The 20,865-nt window shown below is 55.1% G+C and overlaps 2 long non-coding RNA genes across 3 annotated transcripts; one reads left to right on the top strand and one right to left on the bottom strand.

The window, feature by feature from the left end:
• The first annotated feature begins 1,388 nt into the window (after positions 1 to 1,388).
• LOC132248391 (uncharacterized) lies at positions 1,389 to 5,670 on the top strand. Its single transcript, XR_009459571.1, has 3 exons — positions 1,389 to 3,780; positions 4,329 to 4,975; positions 5,075 to 5,670. It is a non-coding gene; the product is annotated as an uncharacterized LOC132248391 (long non-coding RNA).
• Positions 5,671 to 15,325: 9,655 nt separating this feature from the next.
• LOC132248387 (uncharacterized) lies at positions 15,326 to 19,495 on the bottom strand. 2 transcript variants are annotated; one of them, XR_009459566.1, is made up of 3 exons: positions 19,394 to 19,495; positions 17,382 to 18,782; positions 15,326 to 16,327 (listed from the first exon to the last, which is right to left on the bottom strand). It is a non-coding gene; the product is annotated as an uncharacterized LOC132248387 (long non-coding RNA). The 2 variants fall into 2 exon arrangements; XR_009459567.1 differs by having other exon boundaries at positions 15,327 to 16,327; positions 18,102 to 18,782; positions 19,394 to 19,493.
• Between the last annotated feature and the right edge of the window lie 1,370 nt (positions 19,496 to 20,865).

The raw sequence follows: 20,865 nt of genomic DNA, 5'->3' as shown, positions 1-20,865 counted from the left end.
TGGTGATCTTCTTGGCCTCCTCGTTGGTAATCACGATGTCGGGGCGCATCTGGCTCTCGCAGCCCGGGACGGTGCGGTTGACGGAGACCTGCCCCGCAGCGGCCGGGATGGCCCTCACCAGCCGGTCCTGGACAGCGTTGTGGCGGAGCTGCCAGGCCCTGGCGTGCGGCTTGCAGCTGCACAGCACGTGGGGGAGGGTCTCGGCCGCGTAGCCGCACTGTCGGCACCTCTTGTCCCGGTGGCCGAAGCGGATGGCCCCGTCGAGAGGCAGGCAGTTGAGGCGGGCGCGGTGGAGGAAGCGCCAGTCCGCGAAGCGCGTGAGGCTCCCGCTAGGCACGAAGTGGTTGCTGGCGTCCCACTTCGAGGTGACGTACTACACTTGATCTGAGCCTTCAAGAGGCCGAGAAGCGATCCTCAAGTAAATCCTGGGACATCATTCTCCCCTTGTACTCGGCCTTGGTGAGGCCGCAGCTGGAGTACTGCGCCCACTTTTGGGATCCACAGTTCAAAAACGACGTGGAGAAGCTTCAGAAAGTCCAGAGAAGAACCACGCGCGTGATGAGAGTCCCAAGCTCTCTGATCGCTTCCCTCAGCTCCCTAATCATTTCCAGGGTCCTGCACCCACAGGAAGAGCTGGGGGAATGAGCAGAGCGCCGGGGACTTGAACATTTCCCCGGCTTCCGGTTCGATTTCCCCATCCCCGATCATTACCCCAATCTCTGACCACAGCAGTAACCGCCGCAGGACCCCTGGGGCAGGGCTGCTCCAAGAGCTGGAGACCCCCGGCCGCCCCCGGCCCTGCCTCAGTTTCTCCATTCCCCCCCCCCCCGCGCACCTCCAGTGCTGCCAGATGCCTCCGGGCCCTGCCTGTTTGCCCCGAGCCCCCCGCCCCTGCACCTGCTCCCGGGAAGAGCCCCGCGCAGGAGCCCCCTGTGCCCCCACCAGCGCTTCTGCCCCGGCTCCAGCCTCAGTTTCCCCAACCCACCCCGCAGCCCCTGCCCCTGCCCCTGCCCCTGCCCAACCGGGCAGCGCCCCTCACTCCCAGCCCCGCCCCGCCCCGCCCCGCCCCGCACGGACCCGCTCTCTGCTCCCGGCAGCTGCCCCGCCCCGCCCCCTCCCATCGACGTCACACGCGTGACGTCACCGGTCGGTACCGCTGCTGCCGCCCCGCCCCCGCGTTAACCCCTTGGTGGCAGCAGCCTCTGGCAAGACGGGGGAGGTGGGGGTAGGAGCTGCTCCGTGGGGAAACTGAGGCAGGGCCCCGGCTCCCCCGGACCTGCAGCGTCCTGCTCGGTCTCCCCCGCCCCGACCGGACCGCCCCCCTCCGCGGCTCCTGTCCTGCCGGCCCCTCCGGCCCCTGCCTCAGTTTCCCCGCGCGCTCCCGCCAGCCCCGCCCCGCCCCGGCCCGGCCCTGCCTCAGTTTCCCCCGCCAGCCTCCAGCCCGGCCGCAGTTTCCCTTGTGCCTGGAGACGCCCCGGGCGCCTGCCCGCGCCCCGGTGCGGAGGGCCGTGCCGCCCGGGGCTGGGGGACGCGCCGGGGTCGGGGCGAGGGGGCCCCGGTGCTGCCGGCTCTCGGGGGCTCAGTGTCCCGCAGCGCCGGGCTCCGGGGAGGGTTTCGGGGTCCCCCCACCCCAGCTCTGGCGGTGTACTGGGGTCCCCGGTGCTGCCAGCTCTGGGCGGTATCGGCCCCCCCGCACACGGCACCGTGGGGGTCTCGGGGTCCCTAATACTGCCAGTCCTGGGGGGTCTCGGGGTCCCCAGCACGCAGCTCGGGGGGCTCGGTGCTGCCAGCTGGGGGGGGGTCTTGGGGTCCCCCTGGGACTGGGGAGGTGTCAGGGTCCCCAATGCTGGCAGATGTGGGCAGCTTTGGGGGGCCCCAGGCATCCCTGATGGCACCAGGCGTGGAGGGATTTTGGGGTCCCCCTGCACCTGGGTCTTGGGGCGTGGTCTCACTGGGAAACGTGCCCTTCCCACAGCCAGGACCGGCCCCCAGGGGCCCTGCAGCGACTGTGGGCGCTTTGCAGAGGCCAAGGGGAGGGGTGCCGGGGAAAAGGGTGCTCAGGCTTAAAGCACCGGTGCGTGGTCAGGAAGGACGCACAGATGAGATTCTCTGAGAGCTATTCCCTAGCGATTTGGAGGCGCACACCCAGAAGCGGGCGAGAAGACACTTACCACAGAGCTACGAAGAAGCTCGAAACGGGCTGAAGTCATTGTCCCAGAGAGCCGCTCGCTGGGACCACCTGGGCCCCAAAACGAAGGCGGGGAGAGAAGATGAGACCCCGTTAGGTGGCGCCCTAAAGAAATTACCTGTTACAGATGTGAGCGAGGGGGACGTGGTGCCCGAGACTGCGGGCTTACTCGTAATGAAGGTGGAAAGAGAATAGCTCCCCCCAAGCCCCCAGGGAAAGGCCCAAGGAACCTGAAGCGGTGGAGGCCATGGACAATAGTTATGGGGGAAGTGAAAAGCCTGTGGCTTGGGCGCGACCCATAATGGCTGCAAGCCTGTGTGTGTGCGTGCATGCATCTGTGTTCATGGCATGAACGACTCGTGCCATGGCTGGGGGCCACAGCAGTAGCAGGAGAGGCAGGAGTGCAGTGGCTGTCAGTGGTGGGAGGGGGTGGAGTGGTGGCAAGCGCCAACCAAGCATCGGCAACCAAGCACAGCTGCTGCTGGCAGTGTCGGCAGTGCCTTTTTGTAGGGGGTGCACCACCACACTTAGGGGGTGCACATGCACCCGTGTGAACCCCCTACACGTTGACCCTGGTTCGTGGCAGGGAAAGTGTGTTTGTGTGTCCATGTGCAGAGCATGGACGCAGGCGCAGGGGGCTATTAGCAGTTCTTAAGGAACCCACATTGAGCCCAACAGGAGCTGAGGCTCATTGTGAAGCTCTGAGGGCCTGTTTGCTGCCCACGAGGCAGGTGGCCCTGGAAAATTTGAGGGAGATCCAACAGAAACCAAAGAGGCATCATGACAGAGCGGCTGAGGAGAGAGCTGCCAGTCAACAACAGGGTGTCAGTCCTATTACCCACCATGGCCGGTAACCTGCTGACAAAGTGGCAAGGCCCTTGGAAATAAGAAGGCACGCCGGGCTGGTGGATGACGAGCTATTCCAACCGGGCATCAATGGGAGCAACAGATTTTCCATGTAAACTTGTTAAAAGCTGGAAGAAGGCCGAGCGGTGGTTGGCTGAGGCTGAACTAGAAAGTGCAGAACTTGGCCCTGAAATAAGCGGGGATGTTAGAGAGACACCAGGGGAGGAAAGAGTACAAATTGAAGAGCGCCTGGCAGCTAGTCAGGGAGGAGACTTGGTTCGGGTTATTTGCGCCTTCCGCGATGTCTTTCGAGAGGAACGTGGGTGGGTCGCACACCCTGCCTAGAAGAGTGGTGTGAGAGTGATGGCGCCCTGACCCCAACCATTTATATGGCCCCATGAAGCAGGAGCTCTGAAAGATGCTTGGACGAGGGGTAACAGTCCCCTCACGGGGTCTGTGGCAAAGCCTGATGGGACCTTACGTCTCAGTGTAGATTTCAAATGCTGGAGCTGCTTTCGATGCCTTCCCCATGCCCCAGCTTTTAGAAAGAATAGGACAGGCCCGCTACATAACGATGCTTGACCTGTCTCAAGAGTACTGGCAAATACCCATGGCCACAAAAGACGATGCCAAAGCTGCTTTTGGGACCCCATGGGGCCTATATGAATTTTGTAGAATGCCCTTCAGCCTGCACGGGGCGGCAGCCCCCTTCCAAAGACTGATGAACCGAGCTTTGGCCTTACATGGTAGGTACATGTTGGCATACATAAATGATATTGTCATATGCACCAACTGAGGGAGCTTGGGATGGCGGCCAATCCAAAAAAAGGTGTAGTAGGAAGACGGGAATCAAAGTACCTGGGATTCCTAGGAGGGCATGGGACCATCAAGACTTTGGCAGACAAGATCCAGGCATCCTGCCCACAGCACCCCCTCACCAGCCTAGCCGCTGCCCCCCTGGGTCCCCAACCCCTCCTGGGAGACATGCTGCCCCGGGCTTGTGTGTCCTGGGACGGGGCTTGAGGTCCCCATACGGCGACTGTCCTGCCTGGTTAGGGACAGGTGGTCACCCGCCCTGCAGGGATGTGGCAGGGAGCTGGGCTTGCACCCTTTGTGCAGCTAGTCCAGTCCTGGGAGCCAGTGCTAGGGCTGCAGAGAAGGGAGGACGGCTCCGACACTGCTGGGAGTGGGGGCAGTCGGGGGTGTCGGGGCTGGGCAGACCTCAGGCTGGGGCAGAGTCCCAATCCCGGGTCTCCGATCCATGGTCTGATTTGTCCTGTGGCCTTTCCCACAGGTGCCCCACACACCAGACGCTGCCAACAGGCGCCGTGCGTGAGTGCAGGGACAGCGAGAGCCCGAGCCGCCTTCTAGCTGAGATCTCTCCTGGGGAGACGTGGCTGCTGCACTGGAGCCCGTGGCAGTAGATCTGCAGGGAGGAGCTGAGGGTGCAGAAGTCCCTCGTGTCGTGCAGAGCGGGACGGGGGGCAGGAGTCCCTACAGCGGTCGGCATCACAGCCAGTAAAACAGCAGCTGCAGACGGAGCCAGTCCAGCACCGGGAGCTTTGGGGGCAGGACACAATGCAGGCCATGCAACCCCCTTGTGAGACCGAGCTGCCCTCTGCGACCCCACAGCTGGCACTGTGGGATGAGCTCCCCACCCCAGAGGCCTGGCACCAGCTCTCCCGTGGCCTCTGCTACTGGGAAGCCGAGGGCCCAAGGAAGATTTGTCGCCGCCTGTGGGAGCTCTGCCAGCGCTGGCTGGAGCCCCAGCACTGCAGCAAGGAGCAGATCCTGGAGCTGGTGGTGCTGGAGCAAGTCCTGGCCATCCTGCCCCAAGACATGCAGAGCTGGGGGTGCGGGTGCCAAGTGGAGGCCTCTGCCAGGGCTGTTAACCTGGCCGAGGGGTTTCAGCTGGGGCAGGCAGAAGATGAGAAGCTCCAGGTGAGAGTGTTTGATTGCTGCCATCTGCACCTCCACGTGTCTGGGGGATGTTCCCTCCAGGATCAAGGCTCCCCAGTGACACATTTGTCTTGTCCCTAGGTCACAGTGCGTGCAGCACCCAAAGGTCCATCGTGGGGACAGGCCTCTGGTGGAGGCAGGAGAGCAGGAAACCCCAGGGCCCGAGGACGAGCTGCCTCATGTTCTCCATGATGAGCTGCCAACACACCAAGAGTCAGGTCCTTACCAGCCTTTTCGATATATATGGTTAACAAGGGCTCGACACCCAAAGAGCATCAGTAACCCCCAACCCCCTCTTATAACTGTTGGCTACTGGGTATAGGTCAGCTCCCCAAAGAAAGATAACTTTCTGTTAACTGTTTTGTGTGTGTAAGCTATAATAAATTTGCCTTTATTTCACTCCCAACTTTACCTCCGCTATCCAAAACTGAATCAAACAGCCCAGTTGGCCTGTGAAAAAATTGATACACTCACAGTGCCTAGCAGGCCTGTGACACTGTTTTTAGGGCAAAGTCTGGTACAGGGAATGAGCCCATGGGGATTTCCTCTGCTGATGAGTCCCAGGGAGCCTCCACATCACAGGAATCTGCACCGGGACAAAGGCCTTGGTATGAACCTTCACATGGACTTTGGGGGGAGTCTCAGGCTTTGTGACACTCTGGGCCTAAGAGTGGGAACAGGTTTGGGGAAATTCTGCTGCAAACGATGGGGTATTCCCTTCCCATCACAACAGAAAACTTCTGAATCCAACTAACTCCATGGAGCCACTTCATGCAGCCTAAGACCAGGATTAGACACGTCCTGTGCTCCAGGTCGACCCAACCAGGAGATGTCAGGGACAACCCCAGCCTCTCTCACCCAAGAGCCATGGCTACGCAGAGCTTCTTCTGCACACCATGTGGATTTCCATGGGGGACTACAAATCCCATCTTGCCCTGAGAGAGGGTGTTAGAGAGGTATGGCTACTTGGGCTGGGGAATCAACTCCTACAATGGGGAGTAAAGAGAGAAATTTAAAATCATGGTGTCCCAAGGAAACCAGATCTGAGCCTAAAAAGGAAGACAGCAAGCTCTATTGTCCCCTAACAGCTGTAGTCAGGGGGAGAACAATGGGACAGGTGCTTGTCTCCACAGCTCTGAATTTCAAAGAGTGAAACACTTGCCTGGACACATGACAGCATAAGCTATTTGAGGTTAGCACTCAGGGATGGCAGCACGGGGCAGGTCTGCAGTTTTCAGGCCCCCTTTCACCCTGGGCATGGAGCATTTGTGAGAGGGGAGTCAGGTGGATGGGACAGCCACAAATCACCTGGCAGCAGGTCCTCTGACCTCGAGATTTCCCCTTGGTCCTCATCATCAGAGACCCAGAGATGCACCTGTCCTCACTGATTAAGTCAGGTGTGGGACCTCAATATCCTGTTTGGGGCCGTAGTTAAAGCGTGTTTCTGACTGGGTACTGGACGCAGAATAACCAACTGGGATTTGGGGAAGGGATCCAATGAATTCAAGGTTTCTACTCAGGACTTGATGGCCAGTGAAGGGTGGGGACTGAAGGATGAAAGAGAAGGCAAAGCAGGGAGAAGCCTTCAGGAGATGATGGTCCTTGTCATGCAGGGAGTGGATGTACGGTCATAGGAATCTTTCAATCTGTCGTAGGCCAACTGGGCACTGCGAGGGTATTAGCCACACTGGGCTGTTCAAAACAACAAATAGACAGACATGGGTTGGCAACTTATCGATAGTCCCTCGATGCCAGGTGTGCGCCAAGTGATTCCAGTGAAGTCAGGGGTCCCTGATGATCGACGCTGTCAGAGGGATTACCGGGGAAGATCCCTTGATCAGGAACAGGGACCCGATCCTCACTCACACTGGGAGTCTGGGGTCCGGGCGTGGGCCAGAAACAACCATTCTATTCCCTCCTTCCTGCTGGTTACCTGATGCACGTGCTTTTTATACCTAGTCTTATGTTAATCTGTTGGCCTCAGGGCCACTCATAATGTTGCCCTATAGCTGTTACCCTATGGGATTGAAAGGTGATGAAACTATCATAAAAGATGACTACTCAGACTCAGGTTTATCCAATAAGCAAATTATGATGCAGCACCTTAAGGTTTGAAATTGTCATCGCTCTGCCTAAATCCCAACCCCTTTTAGGCTTCATTTGAATATGCTTTTTTGGGATATGCTTTCCTAGAATATGTTGGGTGTGCCAAGCAGTTAGATCTAGTTTTTATCGCTAAGGCTGAACCCTGAGCAAAAAACCGTTAGGCCAGCTAATCTCCCAGCTACAGCTTTGCCTCTGGGGACCAGTCAGTCCCATGAACAGTGAATTTATCATTTTGATTAAACTTATGACAGACAAGTTACATTTGCAGTTTACAAACTTAAAAGCTTATATTAACTAATATTACCTGTTTAAGCAAAATACCAAATGCCTCCAAGAAGCACATAGTATTGCTTAATAATCCCTCTGGTTCTGGCTGTTACAGAACAGGTAGGAAGCACCCTGCTGCTCCTTCCAGAAGGGAGACCACAGCTCTGAATCCTCCGCTTCCAGAACATTTCTTGGAGGGATGAGGTTTGAAACCTGGGCTTTTCTTATCAAGCAGAAGTAGTATTTTCTGTACAACAGAAGTAGCTGGTGCAGTGTAAGGCAGTGCTCCCTGCACACTCCTGACGGCTGACAAGCCCCAGAAATCAACCCTGGGTTGGGCTGGGCTGGGCTGTTCCTGGTGCGTGTTTGGTGCAGGGCTGCAGTGGGGCTGGGCAGGGGCTGCACTTGGTGCAGGTGGCGGCGCTGAAGCAGGGGCTGCAGCCACCCCAAAATTTGCCGTAACCCCCCTCCCAACACTTCTGCTGCCTGCCCTGATTGCAGCCTTGGCCAAAACACCCACCAGCAAGAGCACAGCTCTGGCCCCAGCCTGCAGCAGCAGTCCACCCTTGCCCTGCGCACAGATCCAGGTGGCATGTGCCCCCCATGCCTCTCCCGGGGTTGTGCACTGTGGCAGGAGACAGCCATCCCATGACTCCTGAACCAGCTGCTTGGGGCTCTGGCCCCATCTGGGCAACATCTGCCCCAGCCCCACTCCCTCCCTCAACACAGGGACCTCAATATGCCCCTCCCACCCCATTCCCCCCAGACACTTACCAGCTAGACGTTGCTCTCCAAGCTTCCAGGTGTCATATTGAATGTAATAGTCTGAATGCCTGTAATAGTTTCCCATTAGCCAGTTTAGGAAAAAGACAAGATTCATCTTCTGATCTAGGCCATTGTTTTGGCCTACGTGTGGAAGGTCCTAGCTTTGCTCAAAGTCTTAACTCTTGAATTTTATCTTTAGAGGCCTTTAAAAAAGTGAACATAAAAATGACCCTTAAGCAAACATCCCACATTCCGAGAGATCAAACCCTAGGAGACTTTTAAAAGATTGGAAATAAAAGTCAATTCAGTGATATGGAAATTCCTCAAAGTAATTAAAATGGTCAACAAAAGAAACTAATTACCAAGCAAAAGAATCTGTTAAGAACGATCCGAGCCCAAATTTGGGAGTAGTGACAGGTTTGGGTAGGAGGGGCCCAAGACGGCAACTCACTCAATACAAACTGTAACCTACTGTCCCAATTTGAAGGTAACCTCACTTGCAGAATGTCTCTAGTGGGTTATGGAATAGAGAAAATCCCACACAATTTACTGATTCGTTTTGATGCACTGGCTGGGGGAGTAGTTAACTGATTGCACGATTTCACAATGATTACACACTTAATTTATACAACACAATTTTATTTTAAAACTCTTTGCTACGTATATAACACTGCTTAGCCTTAAGAAACACCACAAACATTAAAAACACAATAATTACATATATCAGAAACAATGCTCCGAATGCACTTCCTTCTCAAACAATACTATAAGAATTAGTGTTACAAAAACAACTACAATTACAACTAAAAGTTAAATTTGAATCAATACTATTATTTTTCATAATATACTTACAATCCTAGAATTCCAAGAAGCCAAATACCAAAATATGGTTTCATTCCTCAGTAGTACGATTCAATGGGTTGGCCTCAGTAGTACGGTTCAATGAAATGGGCTCAGCAATACAATTCAATAGGCTGGCCTCAGCAGTGATAGGACTAAGACCCCTTCCTTCAGTCCTTTTCAGGTGCTCCGCGGCTTCAGCGTGAACTAAGAGATTCGTGTTCACGGAGAGGGTGGTTTCAGGCGATCAGTCTGAACCGGGCTATACTTGTGATTTTTCCTTCGTTGTTCTACAAGTATAGTCACCTTCAAATTGGGACAGCAAGTTACCGTTTTTATTGAGCGAGTTGCCATCAGAGGGCTCCTCCTACTCAACATATGGTTGCTCCCAAATTTGGGCCCGGATCTTACTCAACAGATTCTTTTACCTTTGTTGAGCATTTTAAATTACCTTTGGGAAACTTCCATATCACTGCAAATGCCCTTTTCTTACCAACCTGGTCAAAAGGCCTCAGGGTTTGATCTTTTGGAATTCAGGATATTTGCTCTCTTTGTAAAAGATTTCTAAAAGATGAAATTTAAATTAAGACTTTAAGCGAAGTCAGGACCTTTTGCACGTAGTCCCCAAAACAATAAACTAAATAAGGAGATAAATCTTATCTTCTTCCCGAAACTGGCTAATGAGCAACCTTTACAAACATTCAAACTATTTCATTCAATATGACACAGAACAACGAAGGAAGAATCGCAAGTGTAGGCCAGATCAGACTGATCACCTGAACCACCCTCTCAGTGAACACAAATCTCTTAGTTCATGCTGAAGCCACAGAGCGCCCGAGTGGGACTGAAGGAAGGGGACTTGTTCCTATCACTGCTGAGGCCAGCCCATTGAACTGTACTACTGAGGCTAGCCCATTGAACTGTACTACTGAGGCCAACCCATTAAATTGTACTACTGAGGAATGAAACTATATTTAGGTGTTTGGCTTCTTGGAATTCTAGGACTGTAAGTATAATATAGTAATAACTTTTCTAGTTAAAACTATATAGTTAGTTGTAATTGTAATTGTTTTAAAGAAGTCCATTTGGAGCATTGTTTCTGATATATGTAGTTATTGTGTTCTTAATGTTTGTGGTATTTCTTAAAGCTAGGCAGTGTTATATGCGTAGCAAAGAATTTTAAAATAAAATTGTGGTGTATGAATTAAGTGTGCAATCATTGTGAAATCGTGCAAGTAGCTAAAAACTCCCCCATCCAGGCGCATCAAACAAATCAGTAAGTTGTGTGGGATCTTCTCTATTCTATAAGCCACTAGAGACACCAGGCTTGCGTGTTGGCAATCAGGTCACTCTCGGCCTATATGGCTCATTAATAACGGGCCATCAGAATTGGCCCAAAAAATCTTTAGCAGTACACCCCTACCCAGCATAATCTCCCCCTGGACTCACTAGTGTGGTGGGAAAGAGAAGCCGTTCAAGAGCCTCATTTTTCCTTTTAGCAGATCATTCTGGTCTCAACTTCAGCTTATTACAACATGAAGCCATCCAGATACTGTCCAAGCATACATGGCCCACGTGTTTCTCCCTGCAGGGCGTTAGGTGCTAGGACTGAGAGCTGGGCCAGAAACCTTAGAGTCTGGCTCAGAACTGCAGTGAGTAGGAAAGGTTAGGCTGGCACAGGCACCTGGCACTGCCACATCCCCAGCACTTGGGGTCATGGTAGGAAGAACTTGTTGAGTTGAGGATAGACAAGTGCCAAGTCCAGTCCTCCCCATAGGCCCATCCCAGCAGAAGGAATAGCTGTATGTGTCCCTTGGCAGCAGGGTGGGGACTAATCTGGATTTTCTCTTCCCCATGTAGGAGGTAGCTGGCTGCTGAGCAGAGCTGAGGAGATGCCTCCTAAGGAAGGGCCTGCAAATCTGGAGCCACCGTGGGCTTCCCAAGGGTGTTTGGGTGAGATAGACTCCCTGAGCCCTACGAAGCACCAACGGCACAAGGGCCAGGAGAGACCCCCAAAGTGAAAGGAGAATGTAGCAATGAATCAGGTCCCATCTCCAGTTGCTTGTGAGAATTAAGAAGGGAAAGAAGCCAGAAAAGGACCTGGGTTCAGGGAAGATTTTCTGGTGCTGAGAGACCTGAAGAGGCGTAAAGAAAAGGTCCACCAAAGAGAGAGACTGCATGTAAAGCAAGGCAGTGGGGTGGCCTTGGAGGGAAACCGGAGCTCACTACCAAGCCCAGGGGGAGAGCCCACCCCTGCCCTCAGCGCAGGAAAAGCTTTAGCTGGCTCTCACTCCTGGCTCTGCACAAGATAAGGCATGCTGGAGAGAAGCCCCACGTATGCACTATTTGTGGGAAGAGCTTCACCTGCCTCCCGACCCCGGCTGCTCACTGCCAGATCCATTCTGGACAGCTCCCCATTGCTTCACCAAAAGGGGAAAGATTGTGGTCTGCAGCTCAGAGCTCATGAAGAACCAACATGTGCACAGGGAGCAGAATCATTACTGCTGTGTCACTTGTTGTAAGACCTTCACATGTTTCTTCTTGCTGGTTCAGCATCAGCACGCACACTTGGGAAGGAAGACACACCACTGCACCAAGTGCAGGAAGAACTTCATCAACAGGGAAGGCCTGTCCCAGCACCAGTGTGTGCAAAGCAGGCAGCAGTTACACTCCTGCACAAAGTGTGAAAAGAGCTTCAGGCAGTCTGCCAACCTGGCCAGGCACAGGTGCATGCACACAAGGGAGAAGTCCCATAAATGCTCTGACTTTGGCAAGAACTTCACCTGCTCTTCCACTGTGGCCAAAGGTCAGCTCATCCACACGGGGAGAAGCCAAATCAGTGCTTGGAGTGTCGTAAGAGCTTCAGACAATTTTCCAGTCTGGCCCGGCACCAGCTTATCCACAGAGGGGAGAAGCTACATCAGTGCTCTGTGTGTGAGAAGAGCTACCTCCACTCTTCCAGCCTGGCCAAACACCAGTTTGTCCATACGGGAGAAGCCACATGGGTGCTCTGTGTGTGGGAAGAGCTTCATCTGGTCCTGCAACCTGGCCCAGCACCAGCGCATCCGCACAGGGGAGAAGCCACATCATTGTTCTGAGTGTGGAAGGAGCTTCTCCTGTTGCAGCAACCCCAGCATCAGTGCATCCACACCCAGAAGCATCCCTAATTCTGCCAGCAGTGCAGGAAGGGCTTGGTGCTGTCTCCCTGCTCAGCACCCACCAGTGGCTGCATTTTGTCAAGCATCTTCATGTTGGTAGACTGCAGAAAGAGTTCCTCCAGGCTTTATCCGTTGTAGGGCACAATAGAAGCCCAGAGGCCCAGCCCCCCAAGGTTTGATTGTGGGGAGGGATTATGAGGAACACCTCAGGCAAGGCCAGCCCAGGTGTTGGGGGGAGGAGATAAGGAGGAGATGATTTTTTGCAGCACCCTTGGAGCCTGTGCATTTCCCAGCAATCTCTAAAACCAGTCAGTGCTCCCTGGGGAAGAAGTGACTACATGATAGGGTGTCCTCCCCAAGACAACTGGCTTCAAATGACTCCCAGGGACTGTCCTTTGCTGCCTGCCAGCTTTCTCTCCCCTCCTGATGTTCTGGTGTGAGGCTCTTGAATAGCAGGAAGGAGGACATTTGTGGCTGGGAAGTATTCTCTGCCCTGCACCCTGACCTCACCTTTCCTCACCGCAACATCACCCCTCTCCCAGGCCTCCCCATGCCCAGTGGGGTCTGCAAGTAGCTGCTACTACCACCCCCTGAGCCTTTATGGCTTGTGTTGCTTTTCAGCCTCTCCAGAGCTGTGCACCACTGGGTGCCTGCTGCTCCCTTCCCCTCATGTTACTCTCTCTAATGCATTCACTGATACTCCAGCACCAGAACCCAACATGGCACCCCTGTGGTTGGTCTCTGTCTTTTCCTGAGCTATGCAATGGGAACAGACAAGGGCCCACAACACTTTCCAGGCCAGATGTCTCTGTGACTTCCCAGCCCTTCTCTTTCCAGACCATTGGAGCTTGTTCCAACCCTCAGGAACAGGAATTGTTCTGATTCGAGGCCTCACTCCCCTGTCCTGCTGTGCAGCAAGGTCCCTGCCCTTCTGGAGGGACCACTGGGCAGGAGGCAGTAGAGTACCAGGGGTGAAGGAGATGCAGCCGGTGGCAGGTCCTGCCTCTCCTGTGGAAGGGTGAGGAAAGTATGAAGATGTTCTGTGGGTGAAATGCAGCATAATGTATTCTCCCATTGGAAATACTAAGGCCTTCCTGCTCGTGCTCTAGCCGTTTGGCTCAATGAAGGTCCTGGGAACATGTACTGCTGTGGAGCTGCCTGAGGGACCCTTGCAACCCCCCAGGATCCTGGTCCCAGGCAGGGGGAGTCCAGCCAGACCACTGCATCCCCTAGGAGGGAGGAGTGCAGGGAGGGAGACCTTCCTCTTCATTGGGACCCCTGAGCTGTTCCAGCGTGTAGAAACAAGGGGAGCATGTTGAGACAGAGGTATGGGGGCTGCACCCTGACGCCTCTGAACATGCATCCTGCAGGTCTCCCACTGAGAGGTGCCGTGAAGAAATCCCTTCCCTCTCTGCCCCTCACTTGAGTTATCCCAGGTGACCCCTGTCTCTCCCAGATTTCTTCTTGGTTCAGGCTGGTGAAGCAGGTGGCCCGGCCAGATAAAATTCCAAGGGTGAGGAGACAGCCCTTGCTTCCTTCCCCAGGCATTTTGAAAGCTACAAGCGAGTGTCCCAGGCTGCTGCCTGGTGAATTTCTATAAAAACCTGGAAACTAGCCAGCAGTTAGGAGTTACGTCTAGGCCAGTTGTGTCTTAAAAGAGACCCTATACCTGCTTCGTACATCTCAGGTAGGTGGTGTTTACTCAAAGTGTACTCTGACTTCTTTGTTCTGCCCCCATCCCCTGCTCCCCATCCATAAAGGTGCCAGGTTACAGCTTGCCTTGCTGTGTTACTGGGTGCTGGTGGGGCAGAGATCAGAGACAGCAGCCCACAAAGCACAGCCTTTGCACCAGAGGCAGCTGCAGGACTGTTCCCCTGGGCCAGGAGCGGGACATGAGACATCTGAGCGGGCCCTGGCCATGAGCAGAGGCAGCTGTGGGGAGCAAAGTCTTTGCCAGAGGGGCTGGAACAGGGCAGGGGGAGGCTGCTCAAGGGCCTGGTGTTGCTGCCACTGCCCATGGGGAAGTGAATGCCCCATATGTTGCCATCACCGGTGGCTCTGGCATCACTGTTTGGGGCCCGGGGGCTGGGGCCTTTCTGTCTCTGGCCAGCTCCCCTGGATGGAGAGAGACAGGTGGTGCTGGGGGCTGCTGGGGTCAGGGAGGCTTGTGGGCATCAGGAGCGGTGCAGTGGCTAGGAGAAGCCCTCCCCTCCTTCACTTCATGGATGGGACTTGGCTCTTCTTGGAGGTATGTCCCTTCTGCTTTTTGCTCTGTGCTCTCCTTCCCAGTGTCCTTCATGACACCCCCCCCGCCCGGTCCTCTGGGAAATAGTCTTTATGGGCTTCCTTGCCCCTGCCTCGGCCAGTGTGAGCAGGGTCTAGTTGTGTGCAGTCTCAGTCACAAGCTCAAATGTGTCTGTGCTCAGAGGGGAATCCCAGCATGTCTCAGTCCTGGAGCTCAGGGGACAGGACTCCTTAGGGCAAGGAACAGCTGAGGGTGTGCTACCATTGAGCCACCCTGCCAGAGACTTCAGATTGCTTATGGGCAGGAAATGCCAATGACCCATATCCAGCATGCAGAATTTTGCAAATGCCTTTTATGTTTGTGATTTTCCTCTAAATATCTTCTGATTGAAATGTGAAAAGGGAAAACTCCTGGTAGTAAAAACGGTTTCAAATCAAAAAAAAAAAACCAAATAAAACAAATGGGTTTTTGTTTTAAAACCAAAGATTCCAACACACAATGTTTCAGTGAAGAGCTGATGTTTTTGGTATTCGATTAGAGCCAGCAGAGGCACTGTTATACCAGTAATCCCTAAGCCAGCGAGGGCAAGCACCGTCTGCCCGCTACAAGGGATCCTCCAGGCATGCTTTACACCCACCCATGCCTGCAGCTGTTGCCCCAGCTCAAGCCCCAGTTACTCCTCACACCCCTACTGCATCCTCAGACCGTGCAGCCCCCCTCCATCCCACCACGTGCCTTGCCCTATGCCTGCACCGCACAGCTTCCCCCCACCTGCCCATACAGGCGCCCTGCACCTTGCATCCCCCCAGCCCCACCTGGCACTCCCAACTCTCATCGCCACGGGATCTCTAGGCAACCCATGGTTGGCAGGGATCCCCATGCCTAGCCACGTGCATCCCCTCCCACACCCCCAAACAGCATGAACTCTCATACTGTTCCACCTAGGAAAGAAAACGTGCCACATTTTGATTTTGTTTTATTTTAACTGTTTTTTTTAATGTCATGCCATCCAAAGTACAGGTAGCACGTCTCCCCATCTGGTGGAGGGACTGGAAGTGGAGATAGAAGCAATGGAAAATGCTCCTGCCCCCATGCTGGTGGGGAGGGATATTACAGAGCTGGAGCATAAGCGAGCAGCGTGGGGAAACATCCTAGATCCCATCCGCATTGATGTAGTGACTCGCTGGCAGAGCAAGAAGGTGAGGAGGGGAGATAGAGAAACCGCCCAGAGCCAAGTAACCTAGGTGGCTGTGGAGGCAAGAGGGGGATAAGGAAGAGACCCCCTGACTGCAGCAACCAGCTGGCTGCTGAGGGAACCAATGACCCCGGGGTCAAGCTAAGTGACAGCCCCAGGGAGGAGCCCAGTCAGTCAGTGGCAGAGGAAGCCGAGGCTCTCAGGGAGGAATTAGAGAACATCCCAGTGGAGGAAGGGTCACCCCTTAGGGAAGCACTTGAACTCCCTGCTGATTGCCTAGCTGGGCAGGAGTTCAAACCCCAGTTTGGAGGAACTCTGACGGGTGGCCCAGGCGCAGAAACAGGTCACCCCAGATAAGAGGGAACAGGTGATCTGGGATAAGTGGGAACCAGCGATGCGGCTAGGACCAGCCCTGACTGCATCATGAAGGACTTCCATGAACTGGGAGACAGCCTCAAGAAGACTGGGGCACAGGTTGTATTTTCTTCCATCCTTCTGGTTGGCAGCAGCCAGAGACGCCAGGGTGCCTGCATCAAAGAAGTCAACCGGCGGCTCCAGAGTCGGTGTCTTCAGGAGAGCTTCGGATTCTACAGCCATGACCAGCACTTGCAGGGAGGAGGCTTCCTGGGAGATGATGATCTTCATCTCTCCCCCAGAGGTAAGTATCTGTTGGCCCGCAGCTTGGCTGATCTCCTCCCAAGAGCTTTAAACTAGGCTCGACGGGGGTTGGGGAACCGGTGGTTGAAGAGAACCCAGGGCTGGTAAATGACAAACAAGATGCCAGATCACACCAGGTAAGTATTAAGGGGTTGGTAAGCCATAAACAAGGCACCAGACCACACCAGGTAAGTAATAAAGGGAATATATGCCATCAAGGCACAGGGACACCAAGAGCCCCCTTTGGGGGATTAAAATGTCTTTATACAAATGCCAGGAGTATGGGGAACAAGCAGGAGGAGCTCGCACTCTTGCTTGCTAGCACACAGTACGACCTAGTCGGACTAACCGAGACATGGTGGGATTCTACACACGACTGGGCGGTAGGCATTGAGGGGTATAGGTTGTATAGGCGAGTGGCCATCCTCTGGACACTCTCCAGATTCCCTGCGTCCCTCCTGAAGTGCGGCGCCCAAAACTGGACACAGTGCTCCAACTGTGGCCTGACCAGTTCTGCATAGACGGGGAGCATCACCTCCTCTGATCTATTAATCATGCACCTGCTAATGCACGACAAGGTGCGATTGGCCTTGTTGATGGCCTCGTTACACTGCCGGCTCATGTTCATCTTGGAGTCAATTATGACTCCAAGATCCCTCTCTGCCTCCGAGCTGCTGAGAAGGATACTCCCCAACCTATAGGTGTGCTGGGGGTTCCTCCTTCCCAGGTGGAGTACCTTAAATTTATCTTTATTAAATTGCATCCTATTTCTCTCTGCCCATTGATCCAACCTGTCCAGGTCAGCCTGAATCTGCTATCTGTGTTGGTCTAAAGACATGGGCAGACAAGGCTCTTTGGGTCAATGTGATATTTTTTATTAGGCCAGCTAACCCTGCCCCTGCCCTACTGACTCCCTCCCTCGATCTGCCCCCCCCCACACTCCTTCCCCCCACACCTACCAGCCAGACGCTGCTGTCCAAGCTGCCGGGCTGCAGAGCAGCAATCAGATCCCTATGACCCGCTTTGGCAGCTCAATAATCAGTCTTTGGTTTCAGCCCAAAAATATCTTTCAGTGCTGCCCTAATAAAAAGCATTCCCCTAAATCTACTGCCAATCATTAACACCAGGCTCCCACCCAGACCAGTACACACCCACCTGCACCAGTAAATCCCTCGGTTCATAAAACCAGCTGCACTTGAACCATCATTTCTCAGCCCTTCTGCGGGGTGGAAAAGAGCCCGCACCAATTAAACATACATTGAGTATGTGGTGACAATGGTTATGAGTAGGTACTTTCAGGGATCATTTCTGTAGTTGATGCCTAGAGAGGGGTATGTAACAGTGATTTATTAGTGGTGTAGCCTACACCCTTTGCTACTGGGTGTATTTAGATGAGGGTCCCTCATTATCTGGCCATGTCCTCAGCAAGTCTCGGCTACTGAATCCCTCCCGTCAGGAAACCTCTTTGGTGAACGGAGGCTTGCCCTGACTAAGGGGAGCAGCGCAGGCGTCTGCAGTGCGTGCCACGGTACACTGTTCTCACGCTGCTCGCCGTGGTTTCAAGTCATCACTGCTCAAATCCTGAACGGCTTCTGGTTGAGTTTTACCAAGCCAGGCATGCAAACACCTCCCATCTTGGGAAAAGAAAAGAAAAGAGAAACACTTGGCTGCCAGGGATAACCCGAGCAACTCCTCAGCTGAAGGATCTCTCACACAAAGGATCTGGAGGGACACTCTGCATTTCAGTATCGATCCAGGAAGAGGCGATTGCCATTTACATCAGCCTAACCTATCCACAAAGGACAAACCGGAGTACAGCGCAGGTTCATCCTACAAAACTGATCCATGTATTATCTGCAGATCCAGAGTCTTTACCTGCACCCGTCAGCCTGGCACATGAATGGCACGCATCCTCGCAGCTCACCCCCGGGCTCCCCGTACACGATTGCAGGTCTCCTTGACTCCATCTATCTCGACACATTTATTCTGGGAGGAACCTGACAGGCTTCAGTGTCCAGAAGTAGGCGGGGGAGAAAACCCCGGGTTTAGAAAAATCCACTTGAGGAAGAGACGGGCAGGGACATTTGGACATGCATGGAAAGGGGCTGAGGAAAAAGGAGGTGCTGTCCTGCAAACAACTCAGGAACTATGAGATGTCAGATGAACAGTGAATAAGGGCGAATTACAGGCGTCGTTCCTCCGATGCACATCTAGGAAAGCAGGCAGGGACCTGCTCTCCAGCCCAGCCCAGGGGCACTGGATGCAACGACTCTGCAGTGCAGCTGGATTTTATGGTGCGATCGTGTGGTGGCTGTAAAGTCCAGGCAGGCAGGCCTACGAGAAGGGGCCTTAGCACCTGAGCCCCCACAGTCTCTTAGCTTCATGTGGCTGAGGAGGGGCTGGAGGAGCCCCCAGAGCACAGGACGCTCCGTCTCCATCCATGCCTCCATCTCCCAGCTCTGTCACACCAGGGGATGCAGGAACTGCTGCAATCTCACATCCAAGCCCGAGAAGAGTCACCCGCAGCTCCCACCCCTCATGAAAATCTCAGCGACTCTAAAAGAATAAAATGAAATACAAATAAAAAGGCAACGTACGGGCAGCCAAGACAGTAACTGTGTTCCTGAGCTCTGCATGCACCTGTGCCAAAGAAAACTCATCTCAGTGGTACTAGTCAGTCCTGCTCCTCCCAGCAGCTCCCCAACCCCCCCCAAACGCCCTGAGATTTAAACCAGAGCTGCTCCTGCCCCGCGCCCCCTCCCCACCCGCCACCAAAATCTCCCGCGGGGCAGAACGGATCGTGCCCACGGGCAGGACCTGACCTGCTATTTCAGTTGACACCAACACAGTAAAACAGGAGGTAGAAAGAGAAGCAAAGCCCTGAACGCACCAGACCAGCGGGGAAGCCAAGCACGTGTGGGTGGGATGCCACAGCCCGAGGGTGCAGCGGGACCAGAGGTGCTGCCCGCACTGCCCCGGCCCAGCCCCGGGGATGCGCAGGACACGCGGGGACCTGCCTGGTGCGGGCAGCGCAGCTCCGCCACGGCCGCCTGCCCGCGCCCACCTCGTCCTGCCCGGCCCGGCCCGGCCCGGCTCGGGGGCACTGGGACTGGGACCCGGGCGGCGCATGGGTGGAGGGGGAGAGAGATAGATACAGATCTCGGTACCTTGTATACAGAGGCACCTATGTCTACTCCAATATAACAACACGGGGTCCGTGCCTGTCTGGGGACCGGGGCGTTTGCAGCCGGCAGGGCCGGGCCGGGCCGGGCCGGGCCGGGCACTGCGGGAGGCGGCGGTCGCAGCCCCGCTTGGCCCGGCCCGGCCCGGCCCGTGCGCTCCCCCCGCGGGGCCGGGCTCCCTCCCCTCTGCTGCCCGCCGGCTGCGGGGCTCGGAGCGGGGCAGCGCCGGGGCCGGGGCCGGGGCCGGGCAGGAGGCGGCCGGAGCAGAGGGGGAGCCCGGCCGCAGCCGCCCCGCCGCCCCCGGCCCTGCGCCGCCCGCGACCTGCCGGGCTCTTCCCGGCACCCCGGGGGCTCCGGGCCTCCGCCGGCCGCGCTGCCCAGGCTGCCCCGGGGGGTGGCGGGGGCCGCCCGCGCCGGACAAGGACCCCGGCCTGCGTGTGTGCGCGTGTGTGCATGCATATTCCCGCACGCGGGCACGAGGGTGTGCGTCTCTCCATTCTGTATGTGCATGTCAGTGTACATGTGTCTGTGCGTGCATGCATGTGCGTGTGTCTGCGTGCATGTGCGTGCATGTCTGTGCATATGTGCATGTGTGTTGATGTGTGTGCGTGTGCATGCATGTGCATTTGTGTGTGCATGTCTGTGTGCATTCATACATGCATGTGCCTGTGTGCATGTGCATGTGTGCATGTGCCTGCCTGCATGTGCATGTATGCTGTTTGTGCATGCGTGCATGTCCATGCATACATGCATGTGTGTGTGCATGCGCTCCTCTGCATGTGTGTGTGCCTGTCTGCACATGTGTCTGTGTTCATGGCAGAAGAGTATATTTGTGTCTGTGTCCATGTGCAGAGAGTGAGTGCCTACAGTGCGCTCCTGTCTGCATGTGTGCGTGAGTGTATGCATCTGTGTTCATGGCATGGAGAGCGTGTTAATGTGTCCTCATGCAGAGTGAGTAGAGAGCACACCTGTCTCTGTGTGTGTGCGTGCATGTGTATGCGTCTGTGTTCATGGCAGGGAGAATATGTGTGTGTCTGTGTGCCCATGTGCAGAGAGATGGTGCGTCATGAAGGACACGTGCCCATGGCGGTGACGGGAGCACGACGGTGGCAGCGGGAGAGTGGCGGTGCGAAGCGGGAGCTCCCGCAGGCGGCACTGGTGTTGTCAGCAGTCGGAGGGTGGGGGGTGGTGGCGAGCACTTACCAGGGGGCAGCAACCACCCAGAGACCTTGCCAGCAATGTCGGCGGTGAGTTTTTGTAGGGGGTGCAGTGCCACACTCGGGGGGGCATGTGTACATGCGTGCATCCCTACACATTGCCCCTGTGGTAAGTAGAGTCACACAAGGAACAATGGTCACAAACTGACAGAGAGCAGATTTAGGCTAGGTATCAGGAAAAACTCCTTCAGAGTAAGGGTGGCCAAAATTTGGAGTGGGCTCCCAAGGGAGGCGGTGCTG

Source organism: Alligator mississippiensis, chromosome 1 (assembly GCF_030867095.1).
Source record: "Alligator mississippiensis isolate rAllMis1 chromosome 1, rAllMis1, whole genome shotgun sequence".
Taxonomy (NCBI): Eukaryota; Metazoa; Chordata; order Crocodylia; family Alligatoridae; genus Alligator; species Alligator mississippiensis.
Note: the sequence above shows the minus strand (reverse complement) of the source record. Positions and strands in the feature narration are given on the sequence as shown.